A 15,470-nucleotide genomic window follows, 5' to 3' on the forward strand; every position below is an offset into this window, starting at 1 on the left:
TGGTGGCTGCATCATGGTATGGGCATACTTGATATCTGTCACGGCCATCGAAAGAAGTGGACCAAAGTGCAGCGTGGGGAGCGTACATTTTCCTTTTATTTAAAATGTCACCAACAAACAAAGAAACAAACAACCGTGACGCTTACAGGGCTATAGTGCCACTAACAAAAGTCAACTACCCACACTGAAAGGAGGGAAAAAGGGCTACCTAAGTATGATTCCCAATCAGAGACAATGACAGACAGCTGTCCCTGATTGAGAACCATACCCGGCCAAAACATAGAAATAAAGAAACATAAAAAACAAAACAGAGAATGCCCACCTCACATCACACCCTGACCTATCCAAATAGAGAAATAAAATGTCTCTCTAAGGTCAGGGCATGACAATATCGGCAAAGACTGGGAAGTTTTTCATGATCCTAGAGGGAACCCTGCTTCCGTCTGCTTTACACCTGACACTAAGGAGAGGAATTCACCTTTTAGCAGGACTAAAACACCAAGTCAAATCTACACTGGAGTTGGTTACCAAGAAGACAGTAAATGTTCCTGAGTGTCCAAATTACAATTTTGACTTAAATCTGCTTGAAAATCTATGGCAATACTTGAACATTTCTGTCTAGCCATGGTCCCCAACACCTTGACAGAGCTTGAAGAGTGTTGAAAAGAATAATGGGCAAATATTGCATAATACAGGTGTGCAACGCTCTTATGAGACTTGCCCAAGAAGAATAACAGATGTAATCACTGCCAAAGCTGTTTCAAACATGCATTGACTCAGTGGGTGAAAACGTATCTACATCAAGGTGTACTAGTGTTAGATTTTTTTTCATTAATAACAATCATCAAAAAGAAAGAATCAAAAGGATTCTTCCACTTTGACATTACAGAGTATTGTGCGTAGATTGTTGACAAAAGAATGACAATTAAATCCATTTGAATCCCACTTTGTGACACAATAAAAATGTGAAGAATTCCAAGGGGGGTGTAGACTTTATCTAGACACAATCCTAATGTACACCTACAACTGTACATATCATTTGATTTTCAAATGATATACTGTCTATACACACCTTGTATTTACATTCTGGATTCTGACACATGCTCACTCTAACATATTCACTCTTGATTGTTAATTTGTGTATTTGCGAGACATTCTACTGCTCCTGCTATAACACCTGGAAATCTGTGTATGAGACCAATATACTTAGATTTGATTTTGATTTGATTTACTTGATACACACACACACACACACACACACACACACACACACACACACACACACACAACACACACACACACACAAACAAACACACACACAAATACACATGCACTTGCTTACGGCCACATCTGTGCTCAAGCCTGTGCTCCTGCAGTCCCAGACACACTAAGCAGAGGAAGGCTTTATACCAGGCAAAGACACCCATCTGCTAGTTCCGTCTCCATGGCCCATAAACCTTCTGGCTTTCTGCCCTGGGATGCTCAGTTTCCTGTCCCAGGAGACACAAACACACACTCTGGATTGACTAGAACTGGGTTCAAATACTATTTGAAAATCATGCTTGTTTGAGCTTGCCTGGTGTGATGCAACCAACAGAAAAGTCCCCAAAGTGCAAACGCCGCCCACCTGACACTCCAGGCTCAAAGCATTTGACATTTTAAATAGTATTTGTACCCAGGTCTGAAGACACTCTCCCTGGAAACATCGCCGGCCATCCAGGCCATAGTGCTGTGTGGATAAAAGGTCCTGGCAGTCTCCAAGCAGCTGTCTCTCCCCTCATACATCTTGGCAAAGGGGGAGGAGAGATGAGAGAGGACACCCAGCCAGGGATGCCTGGCTTAGGAGGGGCACATTTATGGCCTATGGCCCACCCTGTCTGGCAGTAACAAGTGTGGACTGGACGGGCCCGTTGCGCTCACGTCCATCCCAGGAATAGCCCTGGAGGGTAGCCCACTACAGTCTGCCATAAAAAGAGGAGAGGGAGACCAGGCGAGGCCAGGAGAGGAGAGGGGAGGACACTAGCCAGGATGAGCGTCAGAGGAATCATCTTTGAAAGCCTCTTCGAAAGATTACATTTTGGGGGAAAGAAAGAAGGAGAGAGAGACTTCTAGCAGGAATACTGTAGAGTGGCCCCTTAAAATGGGTGGGGTCAGAGATTTGGTGGCTCCCAAGTGGCACAGCGTTCTAAGGCACAGCATTTCTGTGCTTGAGGCATCACTACAGACACCATGGTTCAATTCCATGCTGTATCACAACTGGCCGTGATTGGGAGTCATCCCATAGGGCGGCACACATATGGCCCAGCGTCGTCCGGGTTTGGCCGGTGTAGGCCATCGTTGTAAATAAGAATTTGTTCTTAACAGACTGGCGTAGTTAAATAAAGGTTAAATAATTTTTTTATTTAAAAACACCTGGGAGCATGTGCTGTTTAAGCCCAGCCCTAGAAGGATCAGGATCGGATCCCTTCACTAGAGTCTTGTCAGTCAAAGCATTTACATGCTTTGGACAGCCAGGCCCCATAAAATATGCCTGTTTTCCATCCTTGTTGAGAAGAAGAGATTTTACAGACATGTTCGATCTGGGGGAATGGGGATGGGGGGGTGGGGGGTGTTCCTCAGTGATACAGACTTGTAGGCCAATATGCTTGGGTCTGCTAGTGAGGGCATGCCAAAATCAGGCTTTGACAAATCGAAGCCGATTTACCCAACCTCAAAGTAACCAAATCATTAGCTATCATTGCATTAGCGAGCTAGCTTGTTTACAAGGGGGGGGGGGGTAAAATCATGCGACTTGTGCTGGTTCATCACAGAACCTGGTACGGTGGTTGTGCATGATGTTGGACCTGCTACTCACGCAGATCCAGGATTGGTTTCAGCCATGGTTTGTTTGCGTTTCACACATGCTTTATAGCGCAGATTAGGGTTCCAAATGCTCCAGGATCATACAGTGAGTGATATGTGAAAGAGCCCTTAGAGTGTACACTTAAGAATTTGGTTCATGGACAGTTGACATTAGACAGGATTCATTCTTGATGCCCACATTAGAAATAAAGAACTAAACCAATCCAAGATAGATACTGACACTGATGCCACATTTATATTCAAAACATGTAAAGCATTCATTTGACTATGAAAGGAACACAATACATATTTGATGCATGTTCACTTCATTGTGTTGCTCATATAGCGCTTCCAAAGTCATAGTTAGAAGAGCAATAGCAGGCTTCTTTAGTAGGCTGGAGTTTTGATGTACAGGACAGTTGATTCATTTAACCAACTCATCATCAAGCTTAGATTTTTTTTGAATAGCTGTGTAGTGCTAGGGCAAAAGCTCAAAATGTGCACAGGGAGGCGGGCAGGACTGATTTTGCGAAACCCTGCAGTAGATTACATAATTGACATGGTAGATATGAAAAGAGGGAGTGTACTTCTGTAGGCTGGCCAGTGTTGCGTTTCCGAAAATGCACGTGACCGCAATGGCTGCTGCTCTCTAAAGCCTTGCATCAACTTGCGCGGCACCGTGAAAACCCGTTTCTTTGCCGAAAACTCGCAGAGCTCTTGTCAGACTCGCACTGTCTGACAAAGCAGACCTTGCTGTAACGTTCCACTCCTCGTCATACGACGGAGAAACGACTTCGGAAAAGAAGCTCAGGACAAAACATCCTCGGGCTCGGTTCGGACTTCCACCAACCAACACGTCGGTAGGAGGAGTCAACAGGTATTGACTGGTTTTTATTTCGGCTACTGACAATGAGATTGTATCGGACGTGTGACAGGTAGACTAGATTCGGGAGAAGCCTCTCCATGAATCGAACAGATGATACCCACTTAAATCTGTCTGGTAGGCTATTAGTTGGAGGAGAGAGCTGAATGTGGTGTTTCAATCTTTGTGCTTTCCTTTTCTGTTGTGCAGAAATATCAAACCGAAGCTTTAGCAAGCCACATCCCGCCATTATGTGAACTGTCAAAATGTCATTTGTTGCGAGCCTTGACAGTTATATAGGTTGCCGCTACAATGTAACGAGCGTTGTCCATAGATGGAATCATTGTATAGTGCGCTTGTTCAGCCAACACCTGTCTATAGGATTTTTTTGTGCAATTTCCTTTCAAAATTTATCGATTTAAAGCTTTAAAAAATGTTTTGAATGTTTAGATGTCACTCAAAACAGTTCTAAAAAAATGTCACTGTCAACGCCTGGCTTGTGGTGACATCCACACGCACGTTTGTCCGCGTTTTCTCGGAGTCAGGTAAATTATGTCAGTTAAAAAACAAAACAATGACCGCCTGGGCGTCCATTCACAAAGTTCTCACATGTGTGAGGTTGATCAGATTTGTAATATTTCCGTGTTGGCCATGATGTGACACTGGTCCAACCTACTAGACATCCTCCACAGCATATCAAACCCGCAATCCTAATTTGCGTACTCCCACACCTCCAACAATTATAATGGTCTGTGGGTTTTGCTGCTTTCATAAAGTGGGAGGTGGGAATTTACTACATTGTGAAGTGGTAAATACCAGTTGGATTCATTCATGTGCTTTGAACTTATTGATAAGAGCAGATTGGCTAATGGCCAACAAGCTGCATAAACTATCAATTAAAAGTACAGCTATTATGCTTGCAAAGGAATTAGAGTGTTCAAATACCATATTAATAGATTGCTTTTTAATATTTTGGTACATTTAACTGCAGAGAATGCTGTTATCAAGGTAATTGCCTTAGTAGGTGAGTCAGAGCATGTGAGAGCTCTGGATGATAGAGGGGTTTCCCACTAGTAATTACCAGTTGGATGCTTTTCAAATGGATTTTTTAAAAATCAAATCAAATCAAATGTTATTTGTCACATACACATGGTTAGCAGATGTTAATGCGAGTGTAGCGAAATGCTTGTGCTTCTAGTTCCGACAATGCAGTAATAACCAACAAGTAATCTAACTAACAATTCCAAAACTACTGTCTTATACACAGTGTAAGGGGATAAAGAATATGTACATAAAGATATATGAATGAGTGATGGTACAGAGCAGCATAGGCAAGATACAGTAGATGGTATCGAGTACAGTATATACATATGAGATGAGTATGTAAACAAAGTGGCATAGTTAAAGTGGCTAGTGATACATGTATTACATAAGGATGCAGTAGATGATATAGAGTACAGTATATACGTATGCATATGAGATGAATAATGTAGGGTATGTAACATTATATAAGGTAGAATTGTTTGAAGTGGCTAGTTATATATTTTACATCATTTCCCATCAATTCCCATTATTAAAGTGGCTGGAGTTGAGTCAGTGTCAGTGTGTTGGCAGCAGTCGTATGTGGTAAATGTCCACTTCCCTCTTGGTTACGAATATAGCATAAAGGGTTCATCATAGTCCTAAACTTGTATGCATATGCACAGCAGTGTTCTAGAATATTGGACTGTTCGCTTTTAATACCCTTTGAATTCTCAGCGCAGCTCAAGCAATTTCTCCAACGGTCAGCACATTGTAATGAATAGAGGAGGTGGGATGGTGGTCTCGGAGACGAGTAGCTATGTCACAATAGGGCGCTGGACTATCGCGTCTCAGCTTCTGTGCACTATGATTTAAGCGTTAGATTGCCTTATACAACCTACTTGTGTCGGGTAGGTTTTTATCTGCCTGTCAATATGTATGTCATGATGGGTTGACTAGGCTGTAGGACTTGGCAGTAGTGCATCCCCCCCTTTGACAAAAAATGTCCAGCACCCCCCAACCCCCAAACATCTTCCTTTGACTATGGGACTTGGGACATTTGACCTTTTTTATATTATATAATTTAGCCTAATTATTCTATACCCCCACTGTGAGTCAATTAATTAAGTTACGCAACATTACGTTCGTATCTCAACTACTGAGTGTGTTTTAAGAGCTCACTTTTTTTTGTTCATTCGACACTGTAAAAAGACACGGTTCCTGGAAGTACTTTTAGGGGTTCCTCAGATTGCAACACCGGTGGAACCCCTAAAGGTGCCTCAAGAATTAGAACAGCTGCATGATGTAAATTAAAAACTGTAAATTATTGGGACCGAGGTCATAGGAGCAAACTTAGTCAATTAAGTAACTGGCGATTGTCTCGCTATGCTGCTGGAAATGTGATGGAATTAACAACGTGAGAAGAAAATATCCAAGCCAGCACATTATGGTCTGGATAGGTGCAATCTGGTGTAAAAAATAAATTAAAAAAAGGTTATTAATGTGAGTAGGAAAATGTCATAATTCTTACATATTTCTTCCCCGTGTGGTCTCTCAACGAGGAGTACTTCTGAATGAGCGCTGTGCACACATCCCATGTATACTTTTAGACTAACAATTCTGTTTGGAATACAAATGGCGTTGATTATTAAGGATAAATTGAGTATGTGCTATCAGCTGCAGTGATTATGACAAGACAGTATGGAGGAACAGAACACACAATCACACTGTAAATCCATTCATTCACCAGTCAGTGACTATTGGAATAGACAAAGGAAAATCACAGAACACTATAATCACAATGCAAATACATCATGAGACTTTGTAGAGGCTAAAACGTTGGTAGATCCGTAGTGAGCTTTAAACATGGTCTTGCGTTGGTCTGAAATGCACAAGACCGAACGGGCCGCCCCAATACTCCAACCTGAAAGACATACATTCGAAACAAACTCAACATAGACAACATGAGTGTTCAATATCAAATGCATCCATCTACCTGATCTGTTTCATTTATTCTTCTTTTTGTCAAGTTGAACATACACACACACACGACCCAATGTAGGTTGTGTGTGTGTGTGTGTGTGTGTGTGTGTCTTACCTGTTTGTGGAGGTTGACATAGAGAAATATATCACTGCTCCAGAACTCTCCACCACTTAACTGGACAGGGGCTGAGACAGGCACTAAAGGGAGGAGGATGGAAAGAGAGAAAGTGTATCAAGGGTTTAAATCTTTTTGTCAAGTTTACAACTCAGTATCCTGGGTTATACGTTTAACAACCTAGATTGGGTCATCTGTGTCTGTGTGGGTCTTACCTATTTGCTGAGGTTGAGTTTCTCCATCAAAGCAGGACACCCCGACACACCAGCCAGAAAGACATACAGTACCAGGCAAAAATGTGGACATCCAGGGTTTCTTTATTTTGTACTATTTTCTACATTGAAATAACACACATGGAATCATGTAGTAACCCAAAAATTGTTAAACAAATCTAAATATATTTTATATTTGAGATTCTTCAAAGTAGCCACTCTTTGCCTTGATGACAGCTTTGCACGCTCTTGGAATTCTCTCAACCAGCTTCATGAGGTAGTCACCTGGAATGCATTTCAATCAACATGACAAGAGTGTGCAAAGCTGCCATCAAGGAAAAGGGTGGCTACTTATATAAAATAGGTTTTGATTTGTTTAACACTTTTTTTTTGGTTACTACATGATTCCATATGTATTATTTCATAGTTTTGATGTCTGTAAATTTGACACATTCAACATAAGTAGTTGATATCAAATGTAATGTTTTATTTTTTTTGTCAAGTTTAACAACCTAGATTGGGCCCTGTGTGTGTGTGACCTGTTTTGTGGAGGCTGAGTTTTCTCACAGCACCCAAACTCGACTAACTTAACTGGGCAGGTTAAGACAGAGACTGGAGGAGGATGAATGGAGATGGGGATAGTGCATCATAGGTTTAAATTAGGACTAACATTTCTCAATATTGACTCTAACTAGCTAAAGTTAGCTAAAACGTAACTCCCAAAAAGTATAGCTACAGCAATTACCAGCTAACATTAGGCTACAGCCTATGGCTTTCCTAGCTGATGAAAAACGAAGAGTACATTTGAAAATATATATATAATTTCACCTTTATTTAACCCGGTAGGCCAGTCGAGAACAAGTTCTCATTTATAACTCTGACCTGGCCAAGATAAAGCAAAGCAGTGCGACAAAAACAACAATAACAAGCAAATGTTGTAAGATTAGGGAGGTAAGGCAATAAATAGGCAATAGAGGCAAAATAATGACAATTTAGCATTAACACTGGAGTGATAATGTGCAGACTATGATGTGCAAGTAGAGATACCGGGGTGCAAAAGAGCAGCCACAAAAAAATAACAATATGGGGATGAGGTAGTTGGGTGTGCTATTTACAGATGGGCTGTGTACAGGTACAGTGATCTGTAAGCTGCTCTGACAGCTGATGCTTAAAAGTTAGAGAGGGAGAGATAAGCAGAGTTCATTACATGATGTATTGTTTTTTTGATAGCTATACACTAGCTAAGATAATAAAAAAATGCTAAGGGTCCCTCACCTTTCACGTCGGTCCGTTGCAAGTCATCTCATGTCTGTTGCATCTCCAACCATCCGCTCGCTTCCCGCTTCCAGTGCGTCTTTTGACCAATGTTCTCAATTTGAATTATACACACGAGCGCCCTTTACTCACAAGCACACTGCTGGGTCAAAAACGAACCCCTCTTTTGAAAAGGGTTCCTCAAAGCACCTCTTCAGTCTACAAACGTTAAAAAATGAACTGATCGCAGAGTATAGGTTTTTAAATTAACCTTATGGGTGTTTTTTTTTAACCTTAAATGATCTTGAAGGATCCTCCAGGAACCTTTTATTTTTTAGAGCTAAGGGGGAGATTTGGGTCAGAAGAATGAGGCATTTCTACAAAACAATCTCCTGCCGGTTCCATTTGTATCTTTCTCCCTGAGACCTGCATGACATTTGGATTTCAGTGCTCATGGATTTAGAATAGGTTTTGTGACATTAGCTCAGGACTCCACTGCCATCTCAAAGTCTTGCAGGCAGAGATCACAAGACCAATTGAATCAAGGCATGGCCCCGTGATGTCATCCCTGCCATTTAGGAACACTCCTGTGAGAGTGTTCCAGAGATGATGTGGCAGCCCAGGGCGGTGTGTGTGTGTGTGCGTGCGCGTGTTTCAGACGGAAATATAGGCTACAAGTGCCCATGTGCACACATTGGTGTTCCCGTGTGTATGTTGACCAGTCTATACATATTTATGTCCTGTTTTGCCCAGTTGCTTTAAGGCCTATGTGTGTACAGAAGCTTTGATCAGTTATTATGATGGGTTTTACTTCCTTGATTTCCATATAGTAGATCTCTGAATGATAAATGAGGCCAAGCTTTTGTTTTGTTTGTTACAGAGAGCCGAAATGCATTGCTGTGCTGAATATTATAAGCTCAGTTGTCCAAATCCAAGCTACTTAAACATTGAGCATGAATCATGTGAGGCTCATTTAAAAGGCGTCTCAAAACATGTTGGCTAGACTGAGAAAGACCACTAAACTAATTCAAATTGTGAATTGTATCATAAATGAATCATACAAATTAAGTAGTACACCTTGCATCACATAGTGTAGGTAAGATACTATCTACCTTACAACCTTTAGTTTTAAAACCGCGTGCAATGAGTAAAGAAACCCCTGGATTAGCAGAACAAGAGATTACTGAGTTTCGTGTTGGTCCAACTCTGTGAGCATCCCCAGGTCCCTCCGTCAACGTGATCTTATTCATGATGATCTGAAGGGGGAAACTGATCCTAGATCAGCACTCCTACTCTGTGACCCTTTGTGAATGCCCGGCCTGATTGAGAGATAATCATGAGGCAAGCTGCTACGTGCACCGTTGTAAATGTGTTCCCGCCCTGGCAGCAGTGAGCGCCAGCTAGAAGCTCCTCTCCCACTGTATGTGTGATGCTGACTGACGAGATGAGACCCAGGTGATGACAGGGTCCCGTCTGCGCTGTGAGTACATGTGGGAATGCACATGTACACACAAGAAGATGCTGTTGCACACACACCAACAATGGCTTACTGTAGGCTACCGATACATGTGCACACACATGCAGAGGAAGGTTGCGTTGATTCAAGCTATGCATCATTTTTTTCCCCATTCGCTAACTTGCTCAATAAACCAATCAAAGTAATCACTCAGCTAATTAATCAAACCGTTATACCTAGTAGACCACAATATAAAATGTAATCTTGAATTAGGCCTACACATCCCTTGCGTAAGACAATATCTCCCATGCCATAATTTAACGGGGATCGTGCAACATGTCAAAAAGGATGAGAAGCTCCCTTCGTAAGATTGCAGCTCAGTCGTATTTGATGCACTGCGAGCTGCCGCCATGACAGCAATTAGGATCCATAGCACGGCTCTGCCTGCCGCCCCTGAGAGAGTTTTACCCAGGAAGCTGTAGGCAATATGCTATGCATGACGTCAATGCTGATTGGATGCTTTTTTTCGAAGGCGAACAGCTCAAGACCATCTACACACGTCAGGAAGTTAGGCTACTCTTTTGCTCAAGGACCTGTTTTGGCATTTGATACCAGAGATGGTAGGAACCTATAGTACCAGTCAAAGGTTTGGACACACCTATTCATTCCATGGTTTGAATGTATTTTTTACTATTTTCTACATTGTAGAATAATAGTGAAGATATTAAAACTATGATATAACACATGGAATCATGTAGTAACTGAAAAAGTGTTGAAAAAAATCTAAATATAGTTTATATTTGAGATTCTTCAAAGTAGCCACCCTTTGCCTTGATGACAGCTTTGTACACTTTTGGCATTCTCTCAACAAGCTTCATGAGGTAGTCACCTGGAATGTTTTTCAATTAACAGGTCTGCCTTGTTAAAAGTTCATTTGTGGAATTTCTTTCCTTAATGTGTTTGAGCCAATCACTTGTGTTGTGACAAGGTAGGGGTGGTATACAGAAGATAGCCCTATTTGGTAAAATACCATAATCCATATTATGGCAAGAACAGCTCAAATAAGCAAAGAGAAATGACAGTCCATCATTACTTTAAGACATGAAGGTCAGTCAATCTGGAAAATTTCAAGAACTTTTTTCTTCAAGTGCAGTCGCAAAAACCATCAAGCGCAATGATGAAACTGTCTCATGAGGACCGCCAAAGGAAAGGAAGACCCAGAGTTAACTCTTCTGCAGAGGATAAGTTCATTAGAGTTACCAGCCTCAGAAATTGCAACCCAAAGAAATGCTTCACAGAGTTCAAGTAACAGACACATCTCAACATCACCTGTTCAGAGGAGACTGTGTGAATCAGGCCTTCATGGTCAAATTATTGCAAAGAAACCCCCCACCAAAGGACACTTTTATAAGAAGAAGAGACTTGCTTGGGCCAAGAAACACGAGCAATGGACATTAGACCTGTGGAAATCTGTCTTTTCAGATTTTTGTTTCCAACTACCGTGTCTTTGTCAGACAGAGAGTAGGTGAACGGATGATCTCCCATGTGTGGTTCCCACCGTGAAGCATGGTGATGTGATGGTGTGGGGGTGCTTTGCTGGTGACACTGTCAGTGATTTATTTAGAATTCAAGGCACACTAAACCAGCATGGCCACCACAGCTTTCTGCAGCGATACGCCATCCCATCTGGTTTGGGTTTAGTGGGACTATCATTTGTTTTTCAACAAGACAATGAGCCAACACACCTCCATGCTGTTTGACCAAGAAGGAGAGTGATGGTGTGCTGCATCAGATGACCTGGCCTCCACAATCACCCGACCTCAACCCAATTGAGATGGTTTGGGATGAGTTGGACCGCAGAGTAAAGTAAAAGCAGACAACAAGTGTTCAGCATATGTGGGAACTCATTCTAGACTGTTGTAAAAGAATTCCAGGTGAAGCTGGTTCAGAGAATGCCACGAGTGTGCAAAGTTGTCATCAAGGCTACTTTGAAGAATCTAAAATATATTTTGATTTGTTTAACACTTTTTTGGTTACTACATGACTCCATATGTGTTATTTGATAGTTTTGATGTCTTCACTATTATTGTACAATGTAGAAAATAGTACAAATAAAGAAAAACCCTTGAATGAGTAGGTGTGTCCAAACTTTTGACTGGTGCCATTTAACCTAATAGAAACTAAAGTGTCATAAGTATTTCATTATTACAAACTTACCGTTTTTAACAAGTAATTTCTAATTGACTACCTGGTGAATATCAGGCTGTTACCCCATTGATTTGACATTTCATCTAGATTCTAGCCTTTTAGATGTTTTGCCATGGCTCCAGGTAGACTTGACACTTGGCCATTTCCATTCGTGACTGCTCTATTGTGGAGCTAGCCTTGTGTTCCACAATTATGTAAACTGGAGAGAAAGGGGCTCTTTTGAGTCTAGTCGGTTGGCCCAAGGCATTGGGGTTCAGTTTGTGTGGGAGCACTGCCACGTTTCATGCGACTAAAGTCATACCATTCAAAAAAAAAAATCACGACAGCTGTGATGGACACAGGTAGTTTTGGTCAAATGTTAAAGATGCCCAAAGAAAATGTCTTTGTTTGACATGGTGGGAACTTTTTGTGCCGGTAAAATGAATTATGCGAGAAGAGGTGGTGGAAACGCATTTATGCGCAAATGTTGATATAATAACCATCAAACCGAAGTAAACATGGAGTCACGCGATGATATGGTGTGTGGTCCTCCCACTATGACTCGGTAAACCATGTAGTGTATTAGGCTACAGATGAAATAAATGATGAACTTCACAGGCTGGTGAAAGTGCCCAGTGATCTTGATGTTCCTTTCCAATAAATATTGAGGGTCTTATTTTGGTGACATGGTGATTGATGCTTGACTGCCGTTTTTGATAAATACAAATATTATCGCTCTTATTCATAATAATCTCATCAAGTAGGCTACAGTATAGACTAGTCTATCTGCGCGCTGTTGGCTAGAGCGCACGTGCCAAAACCTGAGTAGGCACATTTGCTATTTAGCTATTTAACGCAACAGTTTTTGTGACAAAACTATCGGTAGAGTTGAAAATGTGATGGGAAAACATTGAGTTTTAGATTTTTATTCGGTATATGAAAACTTAAACGAAAAAGTACATTTTTGTGTGCACTACGTCATCACGCACTGATTTTTATCCGCAACAGGGTAGTTTGGTGGAAACCCACCACTGGTGGGAAAATACACATTTTCTTTATGCAGATGTTTGCATAATCGCTGGAAGATCTGTCGCCAACTGGATGGAAACTTGGCTAGTGATCTGTCATCTGATCTATGTGGTCCAATTTTTGTGAGGTTAACAAATCCACTGCCTTCGTCCAATCGCTTTTTGTCTGCCGTTGTCTGCCTTTCCATTTGTTGGAATGCATCCTTTGCTTAGCTGTCTGACTGACTTTTTATGTTTATCCATCTAGACATTATTCATTAGTCTTGCCTACATTTCTACCAGCTCTTTGTCTCTCTACTACTTTTTAAAATGTTCTCATCTGATCCTTTTGCTAATATTCTGTGCATGTATTTTGTTTCTCTGTCTGTTAGTTTGTCTGTCCACCTCTCACCCTTTTGTCTATTTACTTCTGTCAATATCTTTGTCAGTCAGCATCTTTGTCAGTCAGCATCTTTGTCTTCGAGCTTCTTTTGTCAGTCCATTGTGTCCATGTTTTGGGATAAGATGTAGGTGGACAACGGTTTCCCAGCCAAACAACTCATGAGCCAATATCAACTTCATCATCAATTGTCTTACATGTGAGCAGTTGGCATCTTACTTGATTTTCTTCTAGTCTAGATAGAAAAACAGAGGCATGAAAACGAATGTAAATTGTGATGGCTTGCTGCAAATGAAAACAGGAAGTGAACCACATGAAATATATGTGGGTGTTATGAACTAATGCCCGTGGTCGCGGCCCACTAAACACAGGGCACACTTTGTGCCATAGCATTGGCGTGACTGTCGGTGACGAGCTGGACTCACTGGGGCGTAGGTATCTTCCTGTTTTAAATAACTTTACATCTCTCTGTGTCTAGGGTTTAACAAACCTAGATTTGTAGAATGGACTTTACAAAAGAACCCAACCCTACACTGTAGGTCTGTTTACACATCATACAACCGGTGGGTCTAATCCTGAACGCTGATTGGTTGAAACCGCATTCCAGCCGGTGTCTATTCGACAAGTTGCCACCGGCTAAATCTACGACGTTGAAATGCCTATTTACGCTGTTCCATCTGACTGCACAATCCACTGTCTCATCAGCCCAGCCAGGGGAAGTTATAAACTTGACTTCCACTATAAAAAGCATCTAGACATTGTCTCACTTATCTTTTAGACTGAAATGTAGTTTTCAACAGCAGAGATTTGTATAAACCTTGCTGTCGGTCTCTACGACATTTGCAACATTGTTTCAATATTAAAAATTCAATTTCCAACTGTCCCATTGAAATGAACGGGTTGGGAGTCGGGACGAGAGAGATGCAGGCAGCGTTTCTCAGCCAGTCAAATCATGAATCAGCTGGCATAATTTTTATGGACATATACGAAGAAATTTAAATTGAAAAAAGGTACATGAAATTAAGTGCAGTTAGTTTGCAGTCTTTCCAGCTTCCGTTTGAAGTGATTGTGTTAGCGGTGTTGCTGGCTAGCTCCTCTGAACAACAGTGTCCTGACGAGAGAGCACATTTTCAAAGCCAGGCGAAATCGCGCCACATTATCTCATTGTTATGGACGTATCCAAATAATTGTCACGAGAAAACAGCTTAAACAAATGCAGCTACTGTTTTTTTTATTCTGGCTGCACTGTTTGACGTGACTGTAAATTAGCCGTAGTTGGCTAGCTAGCTAGCTCGTTGCCAAGTCAGTATGGCAATGGAACATTTAGAACGAACGACTGGGTCGCGTCCATAGATACAGAACAAAAAGACTGAACAACTGAGTTGCGTATCTGGCAGCCGAACCAATAGAACGAATGACCAGCCGGCTTGGGTAGCAACCCTAGATTTGTTTCGGGACTATATCCTGTGGACGGATGAAATGGTATGAATAAATTCATAAAAAAAAAAAAACATTTTGAATTAAAATATGTTAATCGTTATTTGAATATGTTGGTAACCCGCCGTAGAAAAGTGATAATGTCCTCACAGCCGGTGTTTGGAGGATATATTGTCACGGTTTGCCGGTGTTGTGCTGAAAATCTCACCCCTGCCAGAATGCTCCCCTCCCTTTGCATTCTTCATAGCTGGGACTTGCTTGCTAGTTGACATTTCTGTCCTTCACTCCGTTGTCAGTTTAGCCTACATTTCACTGATCTTAGTAGCAGAAAGCATTTTTGTCTGCAGTTTTCAGTTTGGCTATTTGTTTCAAGTGTATGTGGCAGTTCTAGCTTGTATGGTTCCCTGGGCGAACCCCCCCTTCAGCCTCCGGCGCCCCGTGCCGCCCCCGGCAAGATGCCGCCCTGGGTGGCTGCCCATGTCGCCCGTACCTGAATCGGCTACTGATTTTGTATTAGACTATAAATAAATCTCTTTGTCAAAATTCGTCATCTCTCCCATGTCTTATTCAACTAGTATATTTGAAAGTGTAACGATAATAACTCAGCCAAAGTTGTTCTGAAATGTTTATTGCTTGCCAACATTTTACACCTCTGTTTAATATAACACACATACATGAATGATTCATTTCGGTTGC

At 41.5% G+C, this 15,470-nt stretch overlaps 1 pseudogene; it reads left to right on the forward strand.

Annotated features, from left to right (window-relative positions):
• Nucleotides 1-3,472: 3,472 nt before the first annotated feature.
• The window catches only part of LOC115110150 (retinoic acid receptor alpha-like), a 183,852-nt pseudogene continuing 171,854 nt past the window's right edge, over nt 3,473-15,470 (forward strand).

The sequence above is a fragment of the Oncorhynchus nerka genome, linkage group LG26 (assembly GCF_034236695.1).
Source record: "Oncorhynchus nerka isolate Pitt River linkage group LG26, Oner_Uvic_2.0, whole genome shotgun sequence".
Lineage (NCBI taxonomy): Eukaryota > Metazoa > Chordata > Actinopteri > Salmoniformes > Salmonidae > Oncorhynchus > Oncorhynchus nerka.